The following is a 23,039-nucleotide window of genomic DNA, read 5'->3' as shown; positions in this document are numbered from 1 at the left end:
TCTGGTCGTATGTAAAGCACACAAGCGGCAAGACGCAGTCAATACCTTCGCTGCGCAGTGCCGATGGTACTGTTACCGACGACTGTGCCGCTAAAGCGGAGTTATTGAACGCAGTTTTCCGAAATTCCTTCACCAGGGAAGACGAATGCAACATACCAGAATTTGAAACACGAACAGCTGCTAGCATGAGTTTCTTAGAAGTAAATACCTTAGGGGTTGCAAAGCAACTCAAATTGCTTGATACGGGCAAGTCTTCAGGTCCAGCTTTTATAACGATTAGGTTCCTTTCAGATTAAGCTAATACAATAGCTCCCTACTTATCAATCATATACAACCGCTCGCTCACCGATAGATTTGTACCTACAGATTGGAAAATTGCGCAGGTCGCACCAGTGTTTAAGAAGGGTAGTAGGAGTAATCCATCGAACTACAGACCTATATCATTGACGTCGGTTAGCAGTACGGTTTTGGAGCATATACTGTATTCAAACATTATGAATCACCTCGAAGGGAACGATCTATTGATACGTAATCAGCATGGTTTTAGAAAACATCGTTCTTGTGCAACGCAGCTAGCTCTTTATTCGCACGAAGTAATGGCCGCTATCGACAGGGGATCTCAAGTTAATTCCGTATTTCTAGACTTCCGGAAAGCTTTTGACACCGTTCCTCGCAAGCGACTTCTAATCAAGCTATGGGCCTATGGGGTATCGTCTCAGTTGTGTGACTGGATTCGTGATTTCCTGTCAGGAAGGTCGCAGTTCGTAGTAATAGACGGCAAATCATCGAGTAAAACTGAAGTGAAATCAGGTGTTCCCCAGGGAAGCGTCCTGGGACCTCTGCTGTTCCTGGTCCATATAAATAGCCTGAGTGACAATCTGAGCAGTTGTCTTAAGTGGTTCGCAGATGATGCTATAATTTACCGTCTAGTAAGGTCATCCGAAGACCAGTATCAGTTGCAAAGCGATTTAGGAAAGATTGCTGTATGGTGTGGCAGGTGGCAGTTGACGCTAAATAACGAGGTGATCCACATGAGTTCCAAAAGAACCGTGGACTTTATTTCTTTCCATCTTTCCTCCACGCTCTCTCTTGGTTCTAGGGTCTCTAGGACCTCAAAACGGTTTTTGATTTCTATAGCATATTGTTCTTTAATGGCACTTTCTCGCAGTTTCTCAACATCAGAGCAGGTTCTAGTGTCCCCTTCGTCTTACGCATGAAGGTGAACATGAGTTTAAGCTTGCACACAATGAGGAAGTGGTCTGACGCACAGTCGGCTCCTCTATACGACCTGACGTCCACGACTCTATGGCTACAGTGCTGATCCACCAAGATGTGATCTATCTTCCATATGGCGAATACCGTGTTCCGTTATGTATTCTCTTGTTTTCGAAGTAAGTCGAACTTACTCTCAGGTTCTTTGAGATAGCTAAGTTGGTCATCCTCTGACCATTCTCATTGGTCTCATCATGGAAACTATGATTTCCTATCGTTGGTATGTGGAATTCTTCTTTTCCTGCTTTACCATTGAAATCTTCCAGCACTATCCTGATATTTCTAGTTGATGTGCTCCCAATTGTTTGTTCTAGTTTGTCATAGAACTCTTCCTTTTCCTCATCTGTTTTATCTTCAGTTGGGGCATAAACATTGATAAATGTTATGTCTGACACTTGGTTTCCAAGTACTATGTAGGATATATTCTTAATAACAGCTTTGAATTCCTTCGTCGATTTGGTGCTTTGTTGTGCATTACAAAACCAGTGCCGAATTCGTGTTTATCTACACATCGGCCGTAGAATAGTGTGTATCCATCCTCTCTGTGAGTTTCTTCTCCTAGCCATCTTGTCTCTTGTACCGCCACCAGGTCCAGTTTATATCGGTTAATTTCTGAGACCAGAGTTTGGATGGTTCTTGGTCTATACAGGCTCTGAACATTCCAAGATCCAAAACTAAAATTTCTAAATCGTGTGCCGTTTGTCGTTTGCAGTTTTCGTATTCCATTGTATCCTCCCACGTCCGAGGTAAGTTTGTTTTTCGTAACAAAGAATTTTTGAAGGATTGGGTTGTTATCCCAATGCCAAACCCTGCTCCTTTATCCGGGCTTGGGACCGGCAGTGGCTGTTGCAAGGCAACTGACCCCAGGCGGAGTTACTAGCAGCAAAGTTTTCTACATTTTCAGTAAGCATTCCAAAAACACTGAGACTGCGTAACGCGTTTACAAAAAAATCAGATGTTCAAATGTGTGTGATATCTTATGGGACTTAACTGCTAAGCTTACACACTACTTAACCTAGATTATCCTAAGGACAAACACACACACACCCATGCCCGAGGGAGGACTCGAACCTCCGCCGGGACCAGCCGCACAGTCCATGGCTGCAGCCCCCCAGACCGCTCGGCTAATCCCGCGCTACCGCGTTTACATTGTACAGGGTGTTACAAAAAGGTACGGCCAAACTTTCGGGAAACATTCCTCACACACAAATAAAGAAAAGATGTTATGTGGACATGTGTCCGGAAGCGCTTAAATTCCATGTTAGAGCTCATTTTAGTTTCGTCAGTATGTACTGTTCTTCCTCGATTCACCGCCAGTTAGTCCAATTCAAGGAAGGTAATGTTGACTTCGGTGCTTGTATTGACATGCGACTCATTGCTCTACAGTACTAGCTTCAAGCACATCAGTACGTAGCATCAACAGGTTAGTGTTCATCACGAACGTGGTCTTGCAGCCAGTGCAATGTTTACAAATATGGAGTTGGCAGATGCCCATTTGATGTATGGATTAGCACGGGGCAATAGCCGTGGCGCGGTACGTTTGTATCGAGACAGATTTCCAGAGCGAAGGTGTCCCGACAGGAAGACGTTCGAAACAACTGATCGGCGTCTTAGGGAGCACGGAACATTCCAGCCTATGACTCGCGACTGGGGAAGACCTAGAACGACGGGGACACCTGCAATGGACGAGGCAATTCTTCGTGCAGTTGACGATAACCTTAACGTCAGCGTCAGAGAACTTGCTGCTGTTCAAGGTAACGTTGACCACGTAGCTGTATGGAGAGTGCTACGGGAGAACCAGTTGCTTCCGTACCATCTACAACGTGTGCAGGCACTATCAGCAGCTGATTGGCTTCCACGGGTAGACTTCTGCGAATGGTTCATCCTACAATGTGTCAATCCCCATTTCAGTGCAAATGTTCTCTTTACGGATTAGGCTTCATTCCAACGTGATAAAATTGTACATTTTCACAATCAACATGTGTGGGCTGACGAGAATCCGCCCGCAATTGTGCAATCACGTCATCAACACAGATTTTCTATGAACATTTGGGCAGGCATTGTTGGTGATGTCTTGATTGGGACCCATGTTCTTCCATCTACGCTCAATGGAGCACGTTATCATGATTTAATACGGGATACTCTACCTGTGCTGCTACAACATGTAACTTTACAGGTACGGCACAACATGTGGTTCATGCACGATGGAGCTCCTGCACATTTCAGTCGAAGTGTTCGTACGCTTCTCGACAACAGATTCGGTGACCGATGGATTGGTAGAGGCGGACCAATTCCATGGCCTCCACGCTCTCCTGACCTCAACCCTCTTGACTTTCATTTATGAGGGCATTTGAAAGCTCTTATCTACGCAACCCCGGTACCAAATGTAGAGACTCTTCGTGCTCGTATTGTGGACGGCTGTGATACAATACGCCATTCTCCAGGGCTGCATCAGCGCATCAGGGATTCCATGCGACGGAGGGTGGATGCATGTATCCTCGCTAACGGAGGACATTTTGAACATTTCCTGTAACAAAGTGTTTGAAGTCACGCTGCTACGTTCTGTTGCTGTGTGTTTCCATTCCATGATTAATGTGATTTGAAGAGAAGTAATAAAATGAGCTCTAACATGGAAAGTAAGCATTTCTGTACACATGTCAACATAACATATTTTCTTTCTTTGTGTGTGAGGAATGTTTCCTGGAAGTTTGGCCGTACCTTTTGTAACACCCTGTATATTTGTGTACGGTGAATATGCATTAGTTATCATGTATATTGAGTGTTAGAAGTAATATGTCAGTTAGGTGGCATCAAGTCTGAACTCCCATTTTTTTTTCAAGACACAGCCTGCTACTACACACGTATACTTCCACCGAGTTGATGATTGATGAAATTATAGATTAAGTACTTTTGCAAGCCTCAGCTTGTCAGGACGAACATTCTGTCCAGTGTCATGTTTAAACCACTGCCTGTGCAACTGCGAAAGTTCATATTAACGCGGCAGGAGAAAGTTTTTACCACAGTATCGTAAAATGAGGTTATTACCCAACCGTGATTGAGTAATAGAAGCAATGTAATTTCGTAGGTCTTAAGAGGAAGGACGAATGTATCAAACGCAAACTACTATCTACCTGCTACAATTTTAATTAGTTAATGTGGAAATCGTGATGGTGTTGTTCATGTAGTGGTATCACGTCTTGCTGTATATGATTAATTTATGTGTTAACCTTCGATTTATAACTACGCTGTTTACCCTACACAAATGAAGACATAATTGGGTAACGAGTTGTTTTTAGATATTGTACAATTGCACTGGAGTACAGCGAAAACGACGTTAGCATGTCCAAATGTCGCCTTTGTCAATTGTGACTAGCTGTAAAAAGTGATAGGACAGACCAAAATGCAAGCGTAAAAAAATAGTAGTATTATCTTCCTGGTAGGATTATCTTCCTAAAGTTTAGATAACAAACTCATTTTGAACATTTGCATGGCTGCCTTTAACAATGAATAATGCCTCTATTATAACGTGCTCTAGAAGAAAGAAACACTTACTACTGAAGTGTTGCCTGTAAGTACTACAGAGCATGAACACCACCCATTTTTTTCTATTACATGTTCAAGCATTAATGTTAAATCGTTGTGCAGAAACGCAGTATCTACAGAAAAAGAAACTACGACGTTTTTGATGACAGTGATTCACCGTGTCACGTGACACCCCACTAAAAGCATAGGACCCCCGTTTTCGACGTCATGATCAGCTCACCCGCCAAAACTGTCAGCTGAAATACCCAGTGAGTGAACGGTTATATCCGTAACATGGCAGCTGCCTGAGGTGTTGAGTCAAATATTGCAATCTGTGTAAAACTGGTCCGCTTGCGCTTCTGAACTACTACTTACTGTAGTTTCACATTTTATTTCTCTATTTCGACATTTTGCTTGGCTCTGTAACAAGAGAGCTAAACGCTTGGGGAAGTTAGTTTCATATTTTGTGGGAATGCTAGGCTTTTTTTTCTGTCATCGCTTGTGTTGATGATTATACGTGTTCAATCTTTGGCTTATGTACATAAATTTTGGTTTTCTTTTTGTATTCTCCCTTATGTTTAAAAGAGCCATATTTGTCTTCTTACAACCTGTTTCGTGTTGTCCGTTATCATTGTTGTAGAATAATGTCCACGCCATGGAAGGCTTTCACACCTCCATTTACATAATGGCGGTTGGAGACGAGTAGCTTCGACCCCAAGTTAAACGCTGTCCGCACACCTGATGTTCGCTTCTGCCGCCGCTTTATTAAGTGGAGACATAGGTCACTGACCGACCTTTGGCCGACGAACTCGCCGAGTCTAGCAGTAGACAGGCTTAGGATACAACGTGACGTGACCTCACTACAAAATGGCGGACACTCCACAGTCTTTGCGGGACAAACAGGCCCCACCTCAGAATGCAGCATTCGTCCGAAAGCAACGACATCTTTGACCATATAATCTTAACCCAGCTGTAATAAAATACTGTGGTGTAATATAAGAGTAGCATCCATTGGGCGCGTGCAGGAATCAATATTAGACGAAAATGAATAAGTTTAGAGATCATGAGCGTCCTTGACTACAGTTCCAACGATGTTTAAGTCCATGTTTAGTCGAATAGCGCTCTTATAATTTTTGTACACTAACCACAACTCTGCACTCCACCTAGAACAACAAAATGTGCGGTAAACCCATTACTCCTACCTTTATGATCGGAAAAAATAGTTACATAAGTACACAAGATACGACAGGTAATGAGCTAGTTATATAACCTTAAATAGTTCGTCGACAAAACAGACGAGTGAAGAAACTATGTGAAGAGGAAGGGAGATGACTGGAAGTGGAAAAGTACTGGCATCACCAAAGTAAAATTCATTTTAGCAACTCTTTATTAACGTCCAAAATCCATGCAACGATACTGCAATAAAGGAAAAGATAGCCAACGAGAGATTTTAAAAATTTTGAAATGACTTGCAGCACAAGTATTAAACAAGAAAATTGATTAAAAAGAATCAGGTTAATAGCTTTTTGCAAATGACAAGTCCTTTATACCTCAAACTCGGAATATTTATAGCATAAAAAAGGAATCACCAGTCCAAACACCCTTAACAGTTTATAGAGTTGTGGCTTCCTTCATAAATGAAAGAACCAAATCTGAAACTTAGTAACAACAACACTAAGGCCTTCTTGCAGGTATGTTTCATTTTCATTATAAAGCCAACAAATTTTTATAATCAGATATAGTTAACGAGATAGCGCTACAGTTCTTTATACCGGCATCAAAAGTTTAAGGCCCAATAAAAATAAGATACAAATACGGGGAACAATTGCGGATTAAAAACGTGAGAACTTAAAACCCATTATAATGTTTCCGTCCGTTGAAGACTGTGGAAACAAACTATTCTTTAAGTAAGGTTTGAATTTGTGTTTACGATATGGATGTGCGGAAACGTTATAATAAGCAGTCCCTTTACGTATGTTCGAGCACCTAATTTGGCTTCAGTCAAAATTTAAAATGGATACTCAACTGATTACTTTCATTGAAAGTTAGAACGAAAACTCTTTACAAATATTATCCAGATATGCATGCCCGGCGTAAAATACATCGTCAGCAGTACGTCAATAACTGACTACGCGCGGGAAGTTCAAACTGCCGCGCTCTATGAACAGTGACTTAGAAAATATCTCATTATTATCTGCTGCATAAAAAATATATCTACTTTTAGAACAAGATTTATAGTTTAAGCAGATTCAAACTGACTGTTTGCGTCTGACCGAATGTTCTAGTCAGCGTAATGCTACCAAATACCGATGAGCTACAAAGAGATTCTTATTAACATTTATCAACAGGATACACGGTCATTTTCCATTAAGTAAAAGAGTTATTATCTGAATTAATTATTGTTCAACTAATGAAACTACACTTGTGTATCAAAGCAGACGCTTACATGCTAGGCTCATGATACCTATTATGTCTCCATGCTCGTCGTCAAATATGGGGTGTCTAGGAATCCTTCGTACTCGGTTCGCTAGACAAATGAAACAAGTCGTGTTAATGAGTATTATTACAAAAAGAAAATGACAATACTTAACTCTGACAATCACACAGATATGTAGCAAGCAAAGGGCGACACACAAAATAATGGCAGTGTAAACAGTTCCGAGCTACATAGAGTGTACAACCGAAGTAACGAGCATTGACGTTTCTATTCAGGTCACTAGTCTTGAAGCTGCCATTCAACTGGGGCGTTGCCAGTCGGTCAAGGCGTATGTCCTCTTCACACAGGGGCCGCTGATGTCGCGTTGTCGTCCTGGAGAGGGGTCGGTCAGTGTGCGATTGGCTGACGCCTTCTCACAGCCATCTCTTCTCTATATGGCGTGCCGGCGCATGGCTTACAGTACCGAAGAGAAGGGAGCAGTAGCTGGTAGCCGCTTTTCATCGTCATATTTCAGCTCACTGATACTACACTCATCCTCATAAACTAAGAATACTTCTGATACATGGTGAAACAACTTTCTGGTGGGCGGTTTGCGGGTTTAAATCACCACGGGGTATCACCATGCGGTGCATTTGACCTGCGGTCGTCGTACGATGGCGCTGGCAGCAGTCCACATACGCAAAGGTGTGTTGGTGCATGTCAGAGTACGGTGCAGCGAGTAAGTGTGCAGACGTTTTCAGACATGCTAATGGTGACTGTGTGTTGAAAATGGCTCAAAGAACACATATTGATGACGTTATGAGGGGTAGAATACTAGGGCGACTGGAGGCCGGTCAAACACAACAGGTCGTAGCATGGGCCCTCCTGTACCACAAAGTGCGATCAAGATTATGGCAACGATTCCAGCAGACAGGAAACGTGTCCAGGCGCTACAGTACGGGACGTCCACAGTGTACAATACGGAAGAAGAACGATATCTCACCATCAGTGCCCACGGACGGCCACGGAGTACTGCAGGTAGTCTTGCTCGGGACCTTACCGTAGACTCTGGAACAGTTGCCTCCGGACACACAGTCTACAGACGGCTGAACATACATGGTGTGAACAGACATGGTTTATTCGCCTGGAAACCTGCAAGGTGCATTCCACTGATCCGTGGCCACAGGAGAGCTCGTAAGGCCTGGTGTCAAGAACACAGTACATGGTCACTGGATCAGTGGTCCCAGGTTATGTTCACGGACTAATCCAGGTATATTCTGATGAGTGATTCTCGCCGGGTTGTCATCTGGTGTGAACCAGGAACCACATACCAACGCCTTAATGTCCTTGGAAGAGACCTGTATGGAGGTCGTCGTTTGATGGTGTCGGGTGGGATTACGATTGGTGCATGTACACCCGTGCATGTCTTTGACAGAGGTCAGGTGTATCGGGACGTCATTTTCGAACAGTATGACCGCCTTTTCAGGGATGCAGTGGGTCCCACCTTCCTCCTGATGGATGATAACGCACGGCCCCACAGAGCTGCCATCGTGTAGGAGTACCTTGAAACAAAAGATATCAGGCGAATGAAGTGGCCTGTTCTCCAGACCTAAACCTCATCGAGCATGTCTGGGATGGTCTCGGTCGACGTATCGCTGCACGTATTCAAACCCCTAGGACACTTCAGGAGCTCCGACAGGCACTGGTGCAAGAATGGGAGGCTTTACCCCAGCAGCTGCTCGACCACCTGTTCCATAGTATGCCAACCCGTTGAGCGGCCTGTGTACACTATGTATCGTGCCAGAACTAGACAGCAATCTAGAAACGAAACTGCATATTCCAATTTTGAATCTCTTGATAATATACAAGACCTACAAGATGAAAGTAGTGAGGTAACTGAACCTCTGTCACAAGACACTGTGATATAATCGGAACAACTGGTAGCCAGTGAATCCGATCTGAATATCTTGCTTGACGATAATAAATCGGCAGTATCGACCTCCGCAGGGGGAAGGTCAAAGTCTACAGTAATGAAACCATCACCACAGGAATGCCCGGTGATGATTTCTTTACAATGTTCTCTCAGAAGCTACAAGAAAAAGAGAAAGAACGAGGTAAAGCTATGCTCGAACAGTTTAATGGACTGCTTGAGACCAAAGAAAGAGAACGCTATGAACAGTTAGCTCTCATAAAGAAAGAACAGGAGGAGAAACTATCTCAAAGAAAGAGAACGTGAAGACAGACAAGAGGCCAGAGAGAAAGTACAGGATGAGAACATAACGCGTAAATTAAAGGAAATTCTATCAGAGTGACGAAGCTCTGTTAACCAACCTACATGAACAGCTAGAAACTGAGCAGATCGGAGAGCAACCGATCCATATAGCGCAGTGGTTAACACAGTGGACCCGCATTCGGGAGAACGACGGTTGAAACCTGCTACCGGGCATCCTGATTTAGGTTTTCCGTGATTTCCCTAAATCGCTTCAGGCAAATGCCGGGATGGTTCCTCTGAAAGGGCACCGCCAAATTCCTTTCCTATCCTTCCCTAATCAGAACTAGTGCTCCGTCTCTAATGACCTGGTTGTCGACGGGACGCTAAACGCCGATCTCCTCCTCCTCGAAGAGCACGTGAAGCCTCAGTCGGAAAAGATTGAAACCGAAATAACTCAGTGGGTGGAGCAAAAGGATGTACAGTTTGAAACGTCCCCTTAGAAAAATTATGAATGTGTGGAAAACCCCTTACGTTATTTGATTTTCAAACAGTTGTGCTAAACTGAACGTACTCAGACATTTCTCTCTTGACTTATTCTGATCATCACTAAACTGACACAGAATATTTTAAGCGCAACGCAATTTGACTGTCAATAATCCCCACAAAAGAATGGCACTGACTAACAGTAACCTATACCTTCCCTGAATCACTTACTTCACAAAAATCTTCGTTACTCGAACTACTGCAGTACAGCGAGCGCCAATACTGCCAGCTAAATAAAAGATTCTAACTACTGAAGGCACTAACTACTGATAGGAATAGTTAGAAAATGAAAAATTTCGATAAAGAACAAACAATGTATTTACCTTAATAACGTTAAAAAGTAATATATATCTATCAATTCATGACACCCATTTTTACAAATTCCTTTTTCTGGCGGACACACGTCCAGATCGTCCGATTATAGTAACCTCTCAAAAACCTGGCATCTCTCTCTCCACATCCACCACTGCTGGCGGCTCACCTCCAACAGCCCAACGCTATGCGCTGTTCACATCCAACTGCCCAACATTACACAAGCGAATATTCCAACAATGAGTCCAACCAACCAAAGACTGCACACAGCACAGTCAATGATTTTCTTACAGAGCGCTACGTGACGTTACCAACATAAGAACCTAAACAGCCTACTTACAAGATTAAGGAACGTGTGACCACTCAGCTACAGAATGTGGTACAAAAAGTCACAAACGAAGCTGCTTGCGGTAGTGGTAAACCCGCAAATGAATTGCGAAACGAGCTAAACCAGACTCCATACACCTTGTCGCAGGAACTTCCGCTGTGTCAAAGAGAAATACACGATAGAACTGCACTGTTAGAACGTAGTGGGTCTATGTGCAAGATACCGAGCGAAATATGATTCAAGGTCGTAGGCGTTACGGAAACGAATGTTATTAATCAACAACTTTCCCTGATCTAAATGTTAACTATCTTGCTCCAAAGAGGATAGCAGCGGTAGCTGATGAAAAAAAAGCCGAGCTGAGATTAAACTGCAAGAAAGACCAATAAAACAAGAGTACTTTCTAACATTTTCTGCAGAGAAAAAGACGTTCTGCGCAATGTTTGGACGGGGCGACAGGAGGTAAAGTTTGTGATGTCGCATTACAGATGAAGCCGCACTATGGTCGATGGAGACAGCGGACAGCGGAATAATTCCAGAAAACTTTGTTAGCAAACTGTTGGAATACTCGTACCCGGGAACGTCTAAGACAAGAGGTGTACAATCCTGCTATGTACAACCTGATGTTAGGTAGCGTGAGAAAATACATAGAGATTTATAGTGGTAAAGCTAGTTCCTGCGACGAACTCATTACTGCGAGAGAGGTGTTAAGATTATTTGCACCTAAATTACCTGTTCCAGTCAGAGAGCAATTAGTTAACGTCTCTGAAGATGACTTGGAAAGATTTGTAGCCTTCGTGAATTCACTAGATTTGATCCACGAAGAAGGAAGAAAAGTGAACTCGAGTAACGGCAGTTACTCTCCGCAGAACGGTGGAAAAAAACAGAAATAAAAACGGCAAAGGTAAAAGAAAAAGAAAAAAATATGATTACCATAATAACAGCAAATTTAAGCAACCACAAGAGAATGCGGCGTACCCAATGTCATATGGGAAAGGGTACGTCAATAATCAGCGAGGAAATAATAGGGAGAGACGCGGAGACGTCATTGGACGCAACAATCCCAACTTCCAACAGCCTAAAACTAGCCGATCTAGCGTCAATAGGTGGGTTAACCAACAGGCGGCTCAGCTGATTCAAAATTGGGGGCCACCTGATGGAAATAATTCCGAGTACCGTAATGTGCAGGAACGTAACAGTCGTATGATGCAGCAGGATTAGGACCAACGAGTTAGGATAATAGAGGCTAAGGACGAAAGCCAAGCCGGTCGCCGGTCGCCCACGCCTTTAAATTCGACCACCCCAGGCCTTCCGCTGTCCTCAAGGAGAAAACTGAAGGCAGCTCTATAAACTCCGTAAACATGTTGTGTTACAACAACGGCCAGGATAGGGGTAACGAACTATGCGCTGAGCCGGAAACATGCAATAAGGCAGGTAAATCGGCAGTGCAAGCTGAAGTGCACGCGGAAATAGGCAGTTTACCGTTAACTGTGATTTTGGACACGGGAGAAACGACAATCGTTACGAGTTACGATTTATGCAAAGAATCATGGTGGGTATACGAGATAACGTCATTTCCAGTTCGAGGATGTAGAATGGTAGGGGCTATTAGTGCCAAGTCGTAGGTGTTCAAAACTCAGATGCAGCTCGAGCTTTTAATGGAGAATGGAGGCTTTAAGTGCACGTCACTGGTGATAAATTTATCAGTGGCCTGAATCCTGTGTTGGGATTTCATCAGAGGGAGGAACGCAACGATCGCTCTCTCGTCTGCACCTGTACTGTGGATAATGTAAGAAAAAGAGTCGTGCTAGAATTGTCACAGAGGAGATCCATGGCAAGTACTGCCAGAGCATCCGTGTTGCATATACGAGACCCCAAATATTATTTTTAGACAGTAATCTACCTACTCAGTAGTGCTGTACTGCACGCCTTAGTCAAAGCGACAGGGTAATTGCCACAAAAGAGGTCATTCGGCAAAAGGTAGTTGAATCGGAATGGCTAGATATGCAGAAACAGACACAGTTAACGGATTGACTTAGTATGAATACTGAAATATTTTCTGAAAAACCAGGCACTATAGAACGTTATATATATAACATGGAGCTGTACCCTCATGAAACATGCTGCTGCGCTTCATATTCCGTTCCTTGGACGAAGAAGGAAGCGGTAACAAAGGAAATTAAGAAGATGATTGAAAAGGATATAATAGAACCTTCTTATTCTCCGAATAGTAAACCTCTATTGGCAATAGCAAAGGCAGACGATACTGCGAGACTGGTTTTGAATGCGAGATATTAATAGAACAAACGTACCGGTATGTACCAAGTCATCAAACCTTAAAATGCAGAACAAGACGTGGCAACTTTGGTATGCTGGTCCCTACAATATTGTAGAAATTACCCGTGGGGGCAGTTACAGGCTGGTGCAACTAGACAACATGATTGTCAAAGGCTTATACCCCTACAAAGATTTAAAGAAGTTTATTGAATAACCCTGTTTACTTGTACAAAGGGCGTTCAAAAAAGTTTTGCACAGTCGTCTGTAATTTTTTTATTCTTTGCAAGAGAAGAATGATATTTTTTGTGAACATACTTGGAGCATTTAGCGGTCGTGAAGTGGATGTCAGGTTGCGTCAACGGCCGATGATGGAATTCCTCTTCAAGACCGGCAATGACTCTGCCACATCGATTCACAGGAAGGTGCTCCCTGTTCATGGAGAGGACAAAGTGGATCGCAGCACTATCCAGTGGTGGTTGCAGAGGTTTAAAGAAGGCGATTTCTCTCACGATGCGGTAGATGTGAATAAGACCATTGATGAAATCACCCAAAATGACAGATGTGTGACGACACGACAGCTTGCTGAAATGACTCGTTTGTCATTGAGTAGTGTGGTTTCACTGGTACAGTCACTAGGGTACAGAAAAATTTGTGCACGTTGGGTGCCTAGACTATTGACAAGAAAAATGAAAACGATGAGGAAGAACGTATGCTAGGGTCTCATGAATACCTTTACTGAAGAGTGGAAACAGTGTTTTGATGACGTCATTGCCCAGGATGAAACATGGTTTTTGTCCGAACCTGAGTGCAAAACACAATCCAAGGAGGGGCGTCATCCGGGTTCCCCTCGGAAGAAGAAACCAAGACTTTCACGAACAGCAGGGCGAAAAGTAGTGGCCTCTTTCTTCTGGGATCAGTGTGTTGTAATTTTCATTGGCTTTTTGGAACCTGGCTCCACTATTAACCGGGACCGTTACTGATTGTAATTGGACAAGCTGCGACGTACCATCAAGACCGACATGTCACTGCTTCAGGGTCAGCTCATAAGACTACACCATGACAATGCCAAACCCCATACAGCCCTTATGACGCAGGAGAAAATCATGAAAATAGGTTGGAAAATTGTTCCTCATCTTTTCTACAGTCCGGTCTTGGTTCCGTCTGATTTGTACCTCTTTGGTCGTCTGAAGGCCCACATGCGCGGCAAAACATTTGATAGTGAGAAAGACCTTATTTCCCGTGTCAAGCGATGGTGTAAAAGTCAGTCACTAGAATTTTACTAAAGTGCATCTACATCATGGAAAAAAAAACGTTGTGCCAGATGCGTCACAGCTGATGGAAGCTATATTGAGTAGGCTCAATGTATAGCTAAATGTACCAAGTATGTTAAAAAAATTCATTCTCCTCTTGCTAAAAATAAAAAAATTAGAGACGACTGTGCAAAATTTTTTGAACGCCCTTTGTACATAAATGTAGTCTGGTTTTTTCCTTGTATAGATCTTTAGCAGTAGGTTATAATTATTTAAAATGCGATGATTAAGTGAATGCCCTTGCGGCAGCTCAAGAAATAATTAGCCCAGACAGATATTACCTGCTGCATTTGAGTAATGATTAAGAGAAAGTTTTCCATTGTATTTTATGTAATACTGTGTATAGAAACAGAAATTCATTCAATCCTATTTGCTTAAAAATGAAAATTGCTAATGGTTAATCGTTATTTCAGTTTCTGATTTACTTTTCTTAAAGTTGCGATAAAAATAAAAATCTGTGTTTATTTATTTATTTAGCAGTAGAAGTTAGATTCTTTAGCGTAAGTTTGATTTTCTCAAACCACGTGAAAAACGATTCATGACTAGTTTACATTTCATTGTGTGTCTTGACTAACAATGCAAGATGCACCATGATGTGTCGAGGTCTGAATTTCTTTTGAACTTGAGACAGAGTCTGCACTTACAGAATTTGAGTGGCAGATTTGCCAGATAATTTTCGTCTGTCTGAGGTTGTCCTCGCTTCAACATCATTTCGTATTTAGGCACCGATAGTTTGCTCCCGTGACTGCAGGAACACGCACACTGTCGCCCTCTACACATTTTGGTCATTAAAGTCACTCACCGACGACAGCATTCTGGTCATTCAAGCCGCCTGCTTCCGACACGACGACATCGATATTTCAATTGTCAGTTTATAAATATGTATGCGAAGAACTTAAAAAATAACTGAGTGTGTAACGGTTAGACATTAATGTCTTAAGAAACAAATAACAGAACTTTAGCACTATGAATGATAATTGACAGTACCAGAGAAAACGGGACATTTGCCTTGCAATGAAGTGAATTAGTAGAAAACTTGCATAGTACCTCATATACCTTAACTGATATCTTGCATCGTTGTGTACCGAACATTTTTGTGTACAAAGCTATATGTGAATTGGAATCTTTAACTTTAAATATGCATCCATGAGCAATCAAACTGTATTTTGTATTAGTAGCCAATGAACTACTGATGAACTGGTCATTAATAATTCACACTTGAATAACTTATTTATTATGCTAAGAAGCACTGAACTTGTAAGAAATGATCGAATGAATAGTATCATTCGATTTGCATACCCATGTAGAAACGTGCCGTGAGGCACCCAATAACTTTAACATTTATAGCATTATGAATGATCTGATTTTTCAGTCAATGTCAACTTTGTAATATGATGTATTTTTTTTTATCTGGCTGAATGTTAACTGTCATATTGCGTAAGTCAGACTCAGCTAGTCCGAAGGCTTCCTCCCAGCTTTTCAGCGGGGATTTCCCTTGGCCCACACCGAATGAGGAACGGAGTTAATCATACCTAGCAAATTGTTACATAAATCCGGAATAACTGTATTGGTCACAGTATTTAAATAACAAATCTGCTAACACAATAATTCTAAATAGCCTTCGGGCATAGTCTGAATATCACAACAAAAACTTACTGTACCTGTAAAATACTGTGTAATGTGTTGTGAAGAGTTTCAAGCAGACAAGCATGCTTTAAAATTTCCAGGGGCAATTCACGATTTTACTGTCACTGGTGCAGCCATTCGCCTTAGTCTGGTTGTATTATTGTGATTGTACAAGTCACAATTTGATAACTGCTTCATAATCACAGTCTTAAACACCAGCAGAATACACCATTACACGTACCATTACTTCCATGCTAGTGCTTGGGGCATAAAAGTTACTGGTACACATAGTATACTTTTATAAGGGATAGTTACACTAATTTGCCGATAGGTTTTCTGACGTCTTCTGGAAAACCCTATAAAAGTTAAAGTACATCTATACCAGACGTGTAAATGTGAACTGTAAAGAAAGTATAAAAGTGAGTACATTTCTTTCGATAAAAACCATAGCTAATATGACAGATAACTGTAAATCCTACAACTTAACGACATTTTTTTGTTAAAAATGTTAATGAAATATGTATTTCATCATCACAGAAGAACTGTACAATGTAAAGACTCTTTGTAAGCATGGACATCTTATCTCATTAAGGTTAAAAAAAAACTTGGTTCAAAGATGGAATACTACTTTTGTCTCTGCTGTTCAAGAAATAAGTCGCTTATCTGTTATGGCACGCGCTTAGTATTTAATGTAAATATTTTATATTAAAATACATGGTAAAAAGTGAATTTCTTCTGTTGTTATTCAGGGTCTCTCCCATCCTGTGGAAATATTTAAGTCAAAATAATTATTTCAAGTGAGTTGTGTAGAAGATTGCCGTGTGGCTTTGTTTTGTTGTAATGGCGCACAGGCGGCAATTACTTGAAATTTAATTAAAATATTAAATATTGGGCTTCACCCTCAAGTTAACATAATAAATGCTTTGAATACAAATAATAATATTTAAGCTTTAATATTTAAGAAGTTCATTTTATCAGAATTCGGAATTGCAGGGCTAGATTTAACTGCAGTAGCAGACATTGCTTAGGTTTGCTTCACCATATCTTTGAGTTTGTAAGTAAATTTACTTCTGTCAAGGAAATGCTTAACCTAAACTGAAGTCAGTGTGATATCAATGAAATTACTTATCGTGAGTACGAATCCTTATCCTACGTAGGTTCTTATGTCGCTTCTCTCTTCGCAAAAATTAATTTAATGGGGAATAATAGTAATAATTTCATGTAACTTCTGATTATCTAGAGCTGGTCGCGAGTTCGGATAACGTAATTACATCATTTCAAGCAAAGCTGTACCCATTTTTTCTAACGTTTGTGCCTGTGTAGCAAGCTCGATTATACTGTATTGCTGTATTAATTATCCTTTAAGTTTTTCCAATCACTTCCGACCGCATTTTACATTAAAATCAAAACGCATTAATACCAAAGAAGAGACGGGGGATATAGTTTGTTCCGGAGAGTATACAAACATCAGTACTGTAGTTTTATATATAGGTATAGTCCCTTATAACTGAGTTAAGTCATGTATAATGCTATACTGAAAATGTTGTTGTAGCTTAGTTTTATAAGCTAGAATCTTCGTTATCCAAATTATTTGCTAAATCCACAGTGACTATATTTTGTTTGCTTACTTCTGTCTCCATTAAGACTTATCCATTAACAATTATTAGGTTACATAAAATAAGTTACTGCATTTATAATAAACACAACATACAGAAATCATGGAATTCTGTCCTGGTTTACACAGTTATTACTCTTGTACACTCGAGGAATAATACACTTTGGGCTTTCAGCAATTAACATAGGTAGATTTCCAGTTTTTTTTATAGAGCTGTAAGGTTTTTTCTAGACACGACAGAACTAATTTCATTCGTTATACACTTATCAATCTATCTTGGTGGAGATGAAGGCATGTTACTTTATGGTCTGTTTTGATCAGAACTTTCTGAAATTCAATATTAAGTAATGTCCTTTAATAATTCGACTATGCAAGACCGTATTTACCAAGTATGTTTAACATTTTCGTTCAGCAAGTAGATCGAACTTACATTACAGTAAAGTTTTCACAAAGTTTCTGCAAAAATCTGTGCGATTTTAACGATCCTGAAATGGTTTCTATTCAGATATATACAGTTATGAATACATTTTGGAGTTGTTCGCTATGGGAATTGGCGTCCGTAGTCAAGCGGGTAAAGATTCAACAATCTGCACATACCATATGCTACGAAAGGTTTTCCTTCCACCGATAATTTATTTCGTCTCCGCAGATTTATCCCGATTTTGACTAGCCATAGAGTACATGTAACATTACACGAGGGCATTAATATATGTACAGCATTTCTACAACATTATGATCTGAAAGAGAACGTGTGCTAGCACATTAAGTACCATAGACATAACCATGACATTAATTTATGTACTTCCTGGCATTGTCTATACTAGAGTGAGAATTTTAGTCATCTATATTTTACACTGTGTCACACATCTCACGATGCATTAACGAAAGTTCATTTCATGTTAACTTGCACGCTCGTCAAGACACGTACATAGGCCAGATTATATAATATATTGTGAGTAGGCCCCTAGCGAGTTGGCCGTGAAGTATGAATTATTCTTGCTGAAGCTCTCCGAGAAACGTCTGTCGACATTCACTTTAACTTCACTGCACTTGGCCACAATCTGATTATGTCGTTCACAGGGCGTGTCAAAAGCGTAAGATATAGGTGACACACTGATCTATCAGGACGAAAAATATCGTTACATCGATTCTCACATCCACAGTAATAACTTTATCTCGTGTCAGACTAACAGCTATTGTCTGCTACTCATCCATTACTTTATGTTTAGCACATTTACAGCGTCTCACTTTGCTCATCCTTATGAACTGGTCCAGATAGTTTATTGCTCAGTATCCTTCCAGTTCACTTTCTTTGTACTTGTGACCAGGCAGTAAGCAAAATCCTACATATTAGCAGTATTTACAATTTTACATACACTACAGCGCTGTATATAGTGATCAGTGCTGATTCATTTTTCTCTATTATATCTACTTCACAGAGGACATTTATGGTCATCAAACTCATCAGTTTAATCGCTATATTTTACTCCAGGTTTACATGTAAATTATGCAATATTAATCATAGACTGTGCTGATGGAAGGCAAGAATAATTTTGCGTTGATGTCCCCAAGAGTATCCACCCATTCGCCTGTGTCGCTTTTACCCTCAGATATTTACTTGCAAACGAACTGCCTGCCACAAGCAAAGGCACTGTGACGGAGTAATTCTTATGACAGCTGTGCTAAGCATGGACCGCAGATGGCCAAGTTGATCGGTGCCCCTAATGCTGTCCCCTCTGTCAGTTTCAGATATGGGAAATAACTCTAAACCTCTGTACTCAGCATTATGGGGAAGTTCTTTGGAACAAGACATCTTCATCTACCTCACATTCATATCAGGAATAAAGAAAATAATCACCTGGTCTCATATTTACAAGATATCTACAATTATGTCTCTGTAATATTACAATGTTCTTTCTCTAAGTCTCTCAAGTATCTTTTGCTGAGTACCTAAGAGTGAAGTCCAAGCATGCACAACAACCTATTATTTCCTACTTTTCATGGAACATTGATTTCTATGACTTTCTCTTGGAATTACTATACAAAGTCTTGTGAGGACTATGCGTGCCCTTAATATTCCTTTGCTATTATAAGGAAAAAGTCTTAAAACTGAAGAGAATGCTATTGTGCGCATTATAAAAATTCCATTCTACAAATAATATTTACATACTAAGGCGTATTTGCTCTACGCTATTACTTATTAGATTAGATAAAGAGTTCACACAGAATAATGTAAATCACTGAAACAATAGACACATAGTACAAGAGATTAATAAGCATTGATTGCTTAACACCACATTATGAGTAATATCTCTTAAGGTCCTGAAAGGGATATAGTCCTTTTATTTTCTTGGTTTTCAGTAAAGCTAGCAGGTACTTGTTAAGTGTGTTATCTGTATGATTTCATATGGATCAGTGTATAATAACTGCCACTTCTTAATTTTCCGATGCCTTAAGGAAGATCTAAAACGCGTGTTTACCTACTTGTTCACGTTTCGACTAAGTAATGGAGCAGTGTGTTTTGCTGTAGCTCTGGTGTGGGTTTACATTCATATGATGTACATAAATTTTGATGATATCTGTTTGTTTCTCAAATGCGTGCAGATATTTCAACAACAGTTGCTCTAGATCATTCTGTTGGGTTCTGTCAATCCATCAAGCCTCTGACACATTCTCTTTATTTCCCATTTTTAGGTCCTCTACCTCATAGCTGCTAACAGTTACAACCCCATGGGATATCGTTTCAGTTTTTAGAAATTTAATCTTTACTCCTCGACAACATTTCCCATGTAAAGCCTTAATAGCTAAAGGATCTACTATAATTTCTTGGCCCTTAGTCAACAGCTTTACCTGAAGATAGGTCCTTTCTATCTCTTTCTCTAAGAAAATCAAGCTTGAAAATGCAGCCTGTAATCAATTTATCTACTAAAAAGAACGGGTATTCAATTACTCCATTTCCAAGTTCTTCTTTCATCCAGGCTTGCCATTTTACAGGCTGTGATCTGCTGCCAAAAGCACCAACAACCCGATATTTCTGTACCTGATACTTAGGGACTTCATTACTATTATTTATTTGCTCAAATAAGTCCTGCAAAATCACGCTGATAGACGCACGTGTATCGAGAACGACAACTGTAGGGATACTGATTACCACTGCTTTGATTTTTGCTTGCACCATACTACACACATGTTTCCAAAAATTCTTGTCTCCTATAGGTATCATTACTGTATGGCAAAAGATTAACATCTTTAACAATTGCGGCCTCACTTCATTCTTAGGCCAACATGTGAGGGGAAGATGCGACCAACCTTAGTTATTCGAATTATTCACCTTCAGTTATTTTCACGAGTGCGTCGGGAGGTAGCCAGTAGTGATTGTAATTGTTGCTCGTCACTGGGTTATTCACCGGGTGAATAGTATTATTATTTCTTTCCTTTCTCAGACGTTATGTCTGGTTACAAATGGAAAGTGACGCGGACCTTGGTCAAGCGTGACTTCCTTTTAACTGCACGGTATATGTTACATTGCATTTAGGAACTTTCGGGTAATTGAACATATATCAATAATTACAGATTTCTGTAGTTGTATATATACGTTTGGATTTAGCTGTATTGCGTTGATGTACTGGTGGATATTGTGTGGTATGACTCCTGTAGTTGGTATAATGTCAACTTTATCCTGATGCCACATGTCCTTGACTTCCTCAGCCAGTTGGATGTATTTTTCAATTTTTCTCCTGTTTTCTTCTGTATATTTGTTGTATTGGGTATGGATATTTAGATTAGTTGTGTTAATTTCTTCTTTTTATTGGTGAGTATGACGTCAGGTTTGTTATGTGGTGTTGTTTTATCCGTTGTAATGGTTCTGTTCCAGTATAATTTGTATTCATCATTCTCCAGTACAATTTGTGGTGCATACTTGTATGTGGGAACGTGTTGTTTTATTAGTTTATGTTGTATGGGAAGTTGTTGATGTATTACTTTTGCTACAATGCCATGTTTTCTGGTGTATGCTGTATTTGCTATTATTGTACATCCGCTTGTGATGTGATCTACTGTTTCTATTTGTTCTTTGCAAAGTCTGCATTTATCTGTTTTGGTATTGGGATCTTTAATAATATGCTTGCTGTAATATCTGGTGTTTATTGTTTGATCCTGTATTGCAATCACGAATCCTTCCATCTCACAGTATATATTGCGTTTTCTTAGCCATGTGTTGGATGCGTCTTCATCGATGTGTGTTAGATGATACGGGTGCTTGCCATGTAGTGTTTTCTTTTTCCAATTTACTTTCTTGGTATCTGTTGATGTTAGTTGATCTAAAGGGTTATAGAAGTGGTTATGAAACTGCAATGGTATAGCCGATGTATTTATATGAGCGATTGCTTTGTGTATTTTGCTAGTTTCTGCTCGTTCTATAAAGAATTTTCTTAAATTGTCTACCTGTCCATAATGTAGGTTTGTTTATGTCGATAAATCCCCTTCCTCCTTCCTTTCTACTTAATGTGAATCTTTCTGTTCTGAATGTATGTGATGTATTCTATATTTGTGGCATTGTGATCGTGTTAGTGTATTGAGTGCTTCTAGTTCTGTGTTACTCCATTTCACTACTCTAAATGAAGATATCAATATTGGTATAGCATAAGTATTTAAAGCGTTTGTTTTGTTTCTTGCTGTCAATTCTGCTTTCAGTATTTTTGTTAGTCTTTGTCTATATTTTTCTCTTAGTTCTTCTTTAATATTTGTATTATCTATTCCTACTTTTTGTCTGTATCCTAGATATTTATAGACATCTATTTTTTCCATCGCTTCTATGGAGTCGCTGTGGTTATCCAATAAGTAATCTTCTTGTTTAGGGTGTTTTCCTTTGACTATGCTATTTTTATTACATTTGTCTGTTCCAAAAGCCATATTTATATCATTGCTGAATATTTCTGTTATCTTTAGTAATTGGTTGAGTTGTTGATTTGTTGCTGCCAGTAGTTTTAGATCATCCATGTATAGCAAATGTGTGATTTTGCGTTGGTATGGTCCAGTAATATTATATCCATAATTTGTATTATTTAGTATGTTGGATAGTGGGTTCAGAGCAAGGCAGAACCAGAAAGGACTTAATGAGTCTCCTTGGTATATTCCACGCTTAATCTGTATTGGCTGTGATGTGACACTATTTGAATCTGTTTGGATATTAAGTGTGGTTTTCCAATTTTTCATTACTATGTTTAGGAACTGTATCAATTTAGGATCTACTTTGTATATTTCCAATATCTGTAGTAACCATTAGTGGGGTACACTATCAAAAGCTTTTTGGTAATCAATGTACGTATAGTGTAGTGACCTTTGTTTAGTTTTAGCTGGATATGTCACCTCTGCATCTATTATCAGTGGCTCTTTACATCCTCATGCTCCTTTGCAGCAGTCTTTTTGTTCTTCATTTATGATTTTGTTCTGTGTTGTATGTGTCATTAATTTCTGTGTAATGACTAAATTTAATATTTTGTATATTGTTGGTAGGCATGTTATGGGGCAATATTTTGCTGGGTTTGCTGTGTCTGCTTGATCTTTAGGTTTCAGATAAGTTATTCCTTGTGTAACTGTATCAGGGACTG

Source organism: Schistocerca gregaria, chromosome 8 (genome assembly GCF_023897955.1).
Source record: "Schistocerca gregaria isolate iqSchGreg1 chromosome 8, iqSchGreg1.2, whole genome shotgun sequence".
NCBI lineage: Eukaryota > Metazoa > Arthropoda > Insecta > Orthoptera > Acrididae > Schistocerca > Schistocerca gregaria.
The sequence above is the reverse complement of the archived record's forward strand: the minus strand, read 5'-3'. Positions refer to the sequence as shown.